Consider the following 10,284-nt stretch of genomic DNA (forward strand, 5'->3'; position numbering starts at 1 on the left):
TACCATAAATAAAGTCACTTGAGCCATGACATGAAAGTAAGAGAAAATGTGGCTGGCTCTAGCAAGTAGGTATGACCAACACCGAGGACGTGAGCCTAGAGGGTGGTGGGAAATGGCTGGCAAAGGAAGGCATGCCTTGGGCCATAAATGGAGGGCTTGAATTTTAATCTGTAATTTATCCTCAGGTCCCTAGGACAGTACCTGATCCATTGCAAATATTGGGTGTCTACTGTGTAGACAAATAAATGAGTACTTCACAAAGCCAATGTGAAAAAATGTTAGAAACCAACATAATTGAACCTGAGGACAGTCAGCCTGTAAATGTTATTTTATGAGGAATGCTTATGACATGTTTTTTATTTTCCTTGAAGACAGCACCAAACAGAAAAAGACTTCAGTTCTATACAAGAAAGGACCTGCTGACTGTGAACAAGTTACTCACTTAGCAAAGAGCTTAACAATGCAAACTCAGAGAAGTCATGGCCTCTACCCTCAAAAGCTCTAAATATGATCACGACCCTCTCGAGGGGTAGGCTGAGGCACAACCTTGGCTAACAGAACTGCTGAAAGCCTTTGCTCTGACTGGGGGAGCAAACTCATCCTTCTAGTACACCAAACAACTCTCCTGCAAGTTCAGGGTTAACATAACTTATTTCTCCCTGCTGCATCCTGACTGATGTGATTACAGTTTTATTTTGACCGCTTTCAAGGTAACCTTTTCTGCCCTTTATGTGTATTCACTAATGTTGGCAGGTAGCGGTGCCCAGATTGCTTTATAGTTACCTGTGGGGGGTGAGGTGGGAGGTGGGATAGAGGACATTTAAAGAAAGAGCAGTTTGCTGTGGTCCCCCCAGAGACCCTCCTGCCGACACCCCTCATTACCTTTATCAACATTCTGCTTTTGCCCTGTAGCTAACCTGCAGCATGGGAAATGGAATGGTGGTAGCAATCCGGATCCACACCTGGAAGTCTCTGGGAGCATCCAACAGTGTTTCCTGCCCACCAAATCTTGCCCAGCTCCAGGAAATCTCCCTATTCATAAAAGGCTTTGCACTGTTAGAGCCAGCACACAAAAAAACGCGCAATCTGATTTTCATGATAAAAGACCATTTTGCATATGAGAAACATGCTTAAGCCCCTTGCTCAGGCAGCTAGATCTCCAGTGCCATTTTTGCTGGCCTGGTGGCAGCCTCCTTGGGCTGAGTGGCAGCAGAAGGAGTCAGGAAATGTCTGTGTGAGGGCAACCGCAGCCAGGATTTGCTAATAAAGACAATACCTTGCCCTGAAGGCAGTTTCCAGCTGCAGCCCTGAAGCACACACGTTGAGAATGTATCACGCAGAACTGTCAGTCAGTATGGGAGCCAGAAAATTGTTGTTTCAAATGTTACAGTACAGGAAAATCGCCTCTCTGCACTTGCTGCCAAAAAAATGACAGCTTAATTTATGCCACACTGAAGCTACATTACAGAGCCATTCAGCTTGGCAGTTAAGTACGCTCTCTGTTCACTTCTTCCCCCTGTGCAAGTGCTCTGGGGAGAAATACAAGGGAGCTATAATAAGGACAATTGGCCCTGGGGTGTGCCATGTCAGGAGAACTAAATACAGGTGAAACCATATCAGTAATAAAATGCATCACCCCCACCTCATTTGCAAAACCCACTTCTGTCCCTGCAGTAGCAAATAGTCAGGAGGGCTCCATGGCAACGTTGTTACGCAGGGGACAGATTAGGAATGGATGCACCGGTGTCAACCCCCTGGGTTTTATGTTGAGGGGAGGTGCTGCAGTATTGCCCGTGACTTTGAAAATTATGTCAGTATCCTTGATGCAGACCTTCAAAACCTGGCAGTGTTTACCCTTTCTGAAATTAAAAATCTGACATTACACTGTAGCCAAGTATCTGTATTTTCATCTAGATGTACATTAGAGTATTAAAGATAGTCTTAATAGTCAAGTTTTGTTTTTTAAAAAAACAATCCAAATAATTATCATCGAGGTTGCATTTCACACACATTTCTGTAATTTTCACACACAGTGAACCATCATGTACTCGAATGGCAAACAATATGACTTCTTTAGGCAGCAATAACAGAAAAGTTAGAGGTTAGCCAGAGGTGTTCTTTTCTTCACATTTTCAGCCATGAAACTTTCCTAATGTCATCCAAATTCTTATAAATAAACAGTCTAATGTATACCGGCATTTCAGATGAAGAATCCAAGTCTTCTGAATATAATTGTGTCAGAATGCACTGCTACTATTTAATGTAAAGAATGCCAGATTTCAGTCACTTTCATGGGTACCCTATTTCCCAGAATGGCCCGATGGAATTGGAACATTAATTGGGCTTCAGAACATTTTGCCAAGAAAAGATTTACAAGTAATTTACAAAATATTTATAAGGCAACCCTTGTAAAATATCACAGCCCAAGAACGTGGGTTCTCTGCAATTGGCTTCTCTCTGCTCAGTAAGCCATTCATAATAAAATGAGCGGCCCTCAAAAGAGAGCAAATGCATTTGCAATGGCTGTTGATGTGCTATAAATCATCATCAAATGACTTGCAGAGATAAATGATACATATCTACTTAATAATCCATTATCCAAAATAAATATTCTACCTTAAAATAAAGCAAATGCGCTTGTGCGGGTTGTTGATGTGTTAGAACTGCTCAGGCTCACGGGAAAATGGTTTATAAAGTGGAGCTGTGGTATTGAGCATCGTGTCTTATGGGATCAGGAGACGTGAATATCACTTCATAATTCACCAAGAGAAATGCCATAAAGTAAAAACATCAACCCAAATGTTCCCACAGATCTGGAACCATACCCATTTTAGCTTCTTCATTGGGTGCCCTTGTTGTAAAAAAACCACCTTTGCACAGGGATGATGTGCTCCTATGGGAGGCCAAAGAAGGCCAAATAGACAAACCTCTAATTTTCAGGAGTTTATCCTACAAAATAGGCCATTGCTAGGAATCGACACTAAGCGGTAAGGAGAGCGCTCACATTTTAAACAAGCAGGAGGATAAGGGGTTATTTTAAAAAGTTGAATTTTCCTACATTTAAAATTCTACTGACCTCAACACAGCTATTTTCCTTCCAAATAGCTCTGGCTCCTTCTTCCAGCGTCCTATAGTCTGTGGCCCTTTGGCTCAGCTATCAGCACCGCACCTCACCAAGCAGTCAGCTCTCTGTTTGCTTGCTGGTCATTCCCCAACAAACAGACTCAATCCTAGGTGTTCTGTAGGATTTCTACCAGCGTTGAACACTTATAATTTTTAACATTTGCTCTCTTTTTATGTTTGTGTTAATATTTACACTCTGTTGTCTGTTTTTCTTTTTTAATTCCTCTGTTTCGAATTTTCTAATTCTAAAGAGTAAAGACTTTTTGTAATTAAACCTAACACTGTTATCCCACATAGTTAAAGCCTTAAAAGAATGACTGTGGTCATGATTATGGGTATATATCATATTCAACTCATTGAATTTACCGTCAAGTATTCCCATGTATCTGTATAAAACATGGCTCCTGCCTCCCCTCACCATGCTAAATCCAACACAGGAGAATTTGCTTGCTTGGTGGCTTCTAGCCAACTGGTGTTCTCTGTCTTTTTGCTTGTCTTCCATTCACAATCTCATCTGTAACCACGGCCTTCCTGTCACAGAACTCTTGCCTAAAGTTGAAGGACAAGTGAAGTCTGACTCTGATTAACTGACAGTTCCATAAACCCTCCACACACCCCCATGTCATGCTAGACGCAACTAGTTCATATGCCTAGGTTTTTAATACTCCTTAATTGAAATACAGAGGATGCCAAAAAATGCATACACATTTTAAGAAAGGAAAAAACTGTATTAAAATTGTAATACTCAATATATACCAATAACAAAAGATGAATACATGTCATGTGTATACATAATTTTGGCACCCTCAGTATTTCTTTTGATGTTATATCATAACCAGCCTGACCGAAAACATTACAGGCAATCAGTGCCTGATAGATATACTTCCACTGAGTCACAGACAATTCTTTTACAGCAATTTTTTTTCCCTTAGGGTTTTATCAGTCCACGAAAAGGAGACCAAGTTGCAAAAAAGAAATGTATTATTCAACAGGAATTTATTGAATACCTACTATGGGCCATGTCTTATGCTAGGCATTAGCACTGACAAGGGGAACATTCTGAGATGTTCTAAATTAAATTTCAGTGGTGGGCAAGTGAGAAAAAGAGACGGAACTGTTACTCTGTCAGTGGGTATGGGCCGAGTAATAAAAGACTGCTCGCATTCCTTCTATGTCTGTTGGAACTTCAGCTTAATTTCCAGGTGATTATTTCTGCAGATTATTTTATCCAGGCACCATCAAGTCCAGGAGCCTCTGCTTCTTGTTCTGGTTTACACGTGGGATTTCCCATCTGCTGCCCACAGCTAATCTACAGAGTGGACATTTCTTTTTGTGGACTCTGCACCTGGCCCCGCTTCACTTTCTCCTTTGTCTATAGCTAAAGTAATTTCTTTCAGAAAGCTTACATCTTTATTCCTCCGACTTGATGTATAAAACCACGTGCAAACTCCGAGACATGCTGTCTGTCCTACCTAGCCATGCCACTCTACGACCAAGATCTCACTTTTTTGTTAGCAATGGCCTAATAAAAAATAAAAAAAAGATTTTCAGCCATGGAAGTTAAATATTTTTGTGTGTAACAGAACAGACATTATCTTCTGCCTCAGGAAATATACTCGTATAAATTACTGGCTGTGTCGCTAACTTTTTATTTTTAATGAAAGTCTCTCATTACCAGCACTTTGATGCACTTCTCTGAAAACAGTATGTACGTCTTTTCTTTATGAACAATGGAGTACTTATGTCTTCAGGTTTGTGCCTTTAACATGCCTATGGCTCTCCAGAGAAAGAACCCCAGAAGGCGGCCAACTATGGTTATCCCTTGGCCAAAATTTTAATTCCAGGTTTCTCATTGAATTACCCTAATATGAATGCAGGTTCCCACATCTTTAAGATCAACTGTTCCTAAAACTATGGAAACAACAGGTGTAATTCCTATCAACTAGCATGGCAATTCACGCTGTTCACCTGCTGACTAGGGCCACCTGCTTCACTGCCTGAGGCTTCCTCTCCTGCTGTCCTCTGCTTGGCTTCCCAATATTACTCTGAAAACGCACCTTGCTCTTCCCTGCCTGAACCATTTTTCCTTTTTAACTTGGGAAGTTAACTTTTCTTTTCAACCTCTGAGGAGAATAGTCCCATGAAGATGCCCTGTCTAAGGCATATGGTGCCCTGCGATGAATCAATAAAATTTATACAAAATAATGAGGAACATAAAGAAAAATAACTCTTGTCAGATCTAAACAAGGATTTAGCCAAACCAGCTGACTTGTTAGAGGTGTATATTCGAAGGTCAGGAGAGGCCCTTAGCCCCAAAAGTAACTTGATTCATAGTTCTGTCAGTAGGAAGCTCACTGGGTTCCATTGAGGGTTTAAACTGCATGACAGAAGTGTCAGCCCCACGGTTCTGTCTTGTTTCTGACCCTCTAACCCAGCCCAATACTCCAACACCAGAAAAGCACAATTAGCCACGTTGTTTTTTAAATCAAGCAAAGCTAAGGAAGGGAAACATAGGATTTTAGGGCCTGAGTTGAGTGGTTCCCAAGTGAGATTTGCTAAGTGGGGCCTGATGGGGTTGGGAATAGATTATGGTACAAGAGCTTTGGATTGATGGGCAGAGCTAGGAAAAGGTCTTGAAGCAAGTTTGATTAGCAACTTGCTTTAGTTAGATCACAAACTTGTCTTTTAACTAAGTATTTCCGGGGGCAAGTAGCTAAGATTTTTATGCCTGGCCCCAGCATTACTTAATTCAGGGACCAGGAGGTGTGTTGGTCTCAATTCTCATGATCTACAATTGCCTAAACAGTTTCAGAGAGAGAGAAAAACACCCTAAGAAGTTCTCAAACATGCTAAGGTTGACATTTATACCACTGTCCTCCATACCAACCAGCCAACCAACTAACCAACCAACGAACCAACCAACCAAACACATGAAATGCTTCCTTCCTTTCTTAGCTCTCTTGACTCTGTCCTAGATTCTGGGCCAATACCGCCTCAGGACATCCTTGAAATGCTACCCACTTGAAACCAGATGGACCCATTAATCCTGATCTTCTTCATTGCCATGTCATTATAATATACAAGGCACTTGGTGTTCAGGGTTAATCTCTGTTCCCTGGGCATTCCTTCTTTAGAGCCAGACCGTTGGCTGTTTTTGAGTATTGGTAATCATATGATACTTCTTTGATCAAAACTGCATAAGAGATGATTTGCCTCTTCCTGCCATCTCTTTCTGAGCACAGTTCAACTCTGACCTTTTATAGAAAACTTTTCGTAGCCTCTTTCCTATTCTCACCTTACTCCATGCATCCTCATCACTGACCTGCCCTTGTCTGATACTCAAAACTGCCAACACAGTTGTGTTGACCTCCACTGCTCTACACTGGGTGTGGTTTTTCATTCATATTCTGGTTACAAGTCCTCCCAATGGCTTTTACCCCTAGGTTTGTGCATATGTTGTAAGCCCCTTCCCCAATTCCGACTTGCCCCTATCCCACTGTGAGGGAGAATAGATCGGATCTTTCCCAACAAGCTTCTTGAATTATTACTTGAAAAAATGTGCTCCATTCTCTCAGGAATTAGCTCTAAAGTTTAAAATGTCTAAATATATACAAATATAGCAACAACTATAAGTTTGTCTGTATTGTCACATTTCAAAACCCTCCAGAATAGGATGTAGTTAGCAAGATAGTGAGAAAGTTGGCCTGCACTTTGTTTTGGATGTTGTACCCCAACCATAGATGGCTATGGAGATTAGCTACAGGTACTGAGCACAGAATGAACGAATGAATGAATGAATAGACTTAACAATTATTGCATTGCCTTAGCTCCAGTTCTAGTTTCACTTTTGGTTTGCGGTGACTGTTGGCAAACAGTTGTTCACACTGGACTGGACTTGCAGACAGCTAAGGTACATCTTTTTTCCCCAGGAGACAGACATCCTCTTCGGATCAGTGGTTTGGCTCAGGTGGCCTCCTACGTTTCTGCCAACATTTTCAACATATGTCAGTGAGGCGGATGTCATTTTCTACTTGTAAAAATGAGTTTAGATATGTAACTGTTCAAGTCACTTAGGTTTATTTGTTCATATAACGGCGAAGAACAAGGAATTACTATTCAAAGGCATAAGAGCAGGTGATGTTTCTTGGTGCTGCTGTACTATTGAGAGCATAAGGCCTCACAATGCAGAATCCAACATTTGAAATGTATCGACTGGCAAATTATCGAGACTCTGAGATGCATATTCCTTCTGCTGGACTCTAAAGCCATCTGTCTGAGGTCAAGCTAAGTTATCAGATATATTATCTATAGCTATATCTAAGTACATATATCAGACATATAAAACATAATTAATCTGTGTAAAGCCCTACAATGTAGGTAGTACTACAGTCCCCAATTTATAAATGAGGAAATCTAGGTACCAGGAGGTTGAGTTTGTTGCCCATGGCCATATAATTAATTATCAAAGACGAGCGCAGGCAATCTGGCTCCAGAATGCTCACCATCCAATGCTGCCTCAACAAGGAAAAAGAAATCAGTGTAAAGGCTTATGTTATAACACATTTCAACATGACCCAGAATTCAGGATAAGGTGAGACTTCGCTGAACGCCATCCAGGGAGTTGGGAGTTCCCAGAGGGCTTCACTGCAGGTATGTGTCACCCCCTGCTTCTCTCATTTTGTGTCAGTTGCCCAGGACAATGCCTGAAACAGTGGAGGGGATTAACACCATCCCTGTGATATGGAGCTGAGATTGTGAAAAGAAGGACTGGACTGTGATCTCCAATAGGCCATGACTCTCAGCACAGCTCAGTGGTTAAGTACATGGCTTCCAGAATTGGACTCTCTTGGGCTTAAATTCTGACTGCGATCGTGATAGTACCAGCGCCCACATTGGGCAGGGATGCTGGCAACAGCATTATAAACACTAACAGCCACCGCCACCCTAAATCAGCTGCTGCTCTTCCGTAGAAACAGAACGGCTGCCTACAAATGCAGCTTTGGGATTACTCTCCTGGCTCCCATCAGTCCCCAACACCCCTTCCAACGAAACGGCCTCGCCGAGCCCTTCCCATGTCAGTATCCTGCAACCCCGTTCACCACGCATGGTGGGCATGTTGTCTGGCCCATCTCCCCCTCAGTTTCTACATCTGAAAAGTGGGGATTTCAGCAAGGATGAGATAAAATCATTACATAAACCATTAGTACAGTAGTTAACTCATAGTGAGCATATTTTAAACATTATTGCAACCTGGTTTCCTCTGCAAGTGAATCATCAGGGTATTATAAACACTCGTCAGTATTTCAAAAAGTCACTGGAAATTACAGATTTCGTCTCTTAGGAAGGGTTGTATCGACGGAAGCGTTAAGTTTCTTTGCTTTTGATGGCAATGCAATTAGTGACATTTGTTACATGCCCTTAATTAAAAACTGAAAAAAACAACTTAAAATGAAGTTTGATACATAAAAATTATCTAAGCATTCTAATTTACACAGGTTTAAATGTTAAATATTATTAACAATAGTAATAAAATTATAGTGCTAGAGATTTTTAATTTATTTACTTTTCATTATTAGTCTCAAAGAGCATTTTTAGGCACTCATTAAAGTAATTGAGTCTTTAATAAGCCCAGGCATCATACAGAAAGAAATACCTTCATGTGGCCTATAGGAATATAAACCTTCTTTTGATTATGTTTTTTTGCTGTTGTTCGTTTTCAGGTTTCATCTTTTTAACAAGCTCCATGAAGGACGTCCTAAATGCTATGAGACACAACAGAATATTTTTTTCTTCCAGTATTAAAAAAAATAAATGACATTCACAAATATTTTTAAGAAACTTCTTTATAATCAGTGTAGTAATCTTCAGTAAAAAACACCTCTAAGTAACCATGGCAGTTTCTTGTAGTTACATTTGGAAATTGCTTCCTAACCATGACAAACAAGGTGTATGGGTTTTGAAATGCCCCTAGATATACATTATTACTGGGGAAAACAAAAACAAAAAGCCTGTCTGGCCATTTTTTTGCCAGAGCCCATCCTGAGAGCCCAAATTAAAAAAAATAGACAAAGGAAAACAATACCCAAACTCTATAAATGTTCCAGAATTTGTCTTTAAATGGGAGAAAAAAAAGTTTCTTTTTAAAGACATGGATCTTTCTAAAAGGACTTTTAAGAAGCTACCTTGGGGAGCTCAATCCAGAAACAGAAGTTGTACTAAAACAGATGACGCAATGCAACTCCAAAAACGTTTATAAATACAGCCATTTGGAAGGACAGGATCAGAAGTTTTATTCCTTGTGTATCTACAATAGGTGTGCATGCCTCATCTCAGTTGTTGGAAGTGTCTCTGTAATTTCCTCCTGAGTAGCAGTCATCCCCGCCCTGCTTGCCACCACCACCTCTGGACCTTGCAAATCTGTATCCATATGCTCCAGCTCGGCTGTCATACTGGCCACTCCCATAGCCCTGGTCCCCACCACCTCTGGAGCAGCTGCAACCACTCCCACAGGCCCCAAAGGCACCCGCTCTGGTCCCTGGGGCGATTTGCCAGACTGGTCCACACAGAGCTGGCCACCGCCCAGACTCTCCATTCATGGCTCTCATGGCGTCTGAGGCATGTTCTGGATTGGTGAAGGTGGTGAAGCCAAAACCCCAGATCGCTGGAACTCCTGCTCCTTGACAACAAACAGAAATAGGCCCGAAGCTGACTTGACCTTCGGAGCCTGCTCCTCGGTGTTAAAGTTGAGTCCTCTAACGAAGAGCTTCCCTTCTTCAGAGGATGCAGCAGTGAATGAGTCCTGGAGATTAAGAAGTAAAAATGCCAAAGGTGCTGCTACCAGCACGATGCTAAACTTCATTGTGTTTCTTTTTTTCATCTTCACCAGACTTCAGAATGTCTGGATTGAAAAGCCTATTTCACTTGCTTCTTAAGGGTTAAAGTCCCGTCTTCTAAGAGGGAAGACTAATTTATTGAGATAATATTGATTTGTGTTTGTTCTGACTCTATTCTACCCTCTTCCCCCTTCAAGCAGGTTTTGAGTTCCTTTTTCTGGAAATGGAAACGGGAGCCATTTTTGGGGGTGGGGGGAGGTTATTTTCAAGGGGGAGAAAACAGAAGCTACTTGGATCAACGGCATCTCTGTACTCCAGCCTAAACTCA

General features: G+C 41.4%; 1 pseudogene; it reads right to left on the reverse strand.

Moving 5' to 3' along the window:
- Positions 1-9,452: 9,452 nt before the first annotated feature.
- Positions 9,453-9,982, reverse strand: LOC109444870 (RNA-binding protein 3 pseudogene; annotated as a pseudogene).
- Positions 9,983-10,284: the final 302 nt, after the last annotated feature.

The sequence above is a fragment of the Rhinolophus sinicus genome, chromosome 4 (assembly GCF_057876585.1).
Source record: "Rhinolophus sinicus isolate RSI-liver-muscle chromosome 4, RSI-T2T, whole genome shotgun sequence".
In the NCBI taxonomy this organism is placed as follows: domain Eukaryota; kingdom Metazoa; phylum Chordata; class Mammalia; order Chiroptera; family Rhinolophidae; genus Rhinolophus; species Rhinolophus sinicus.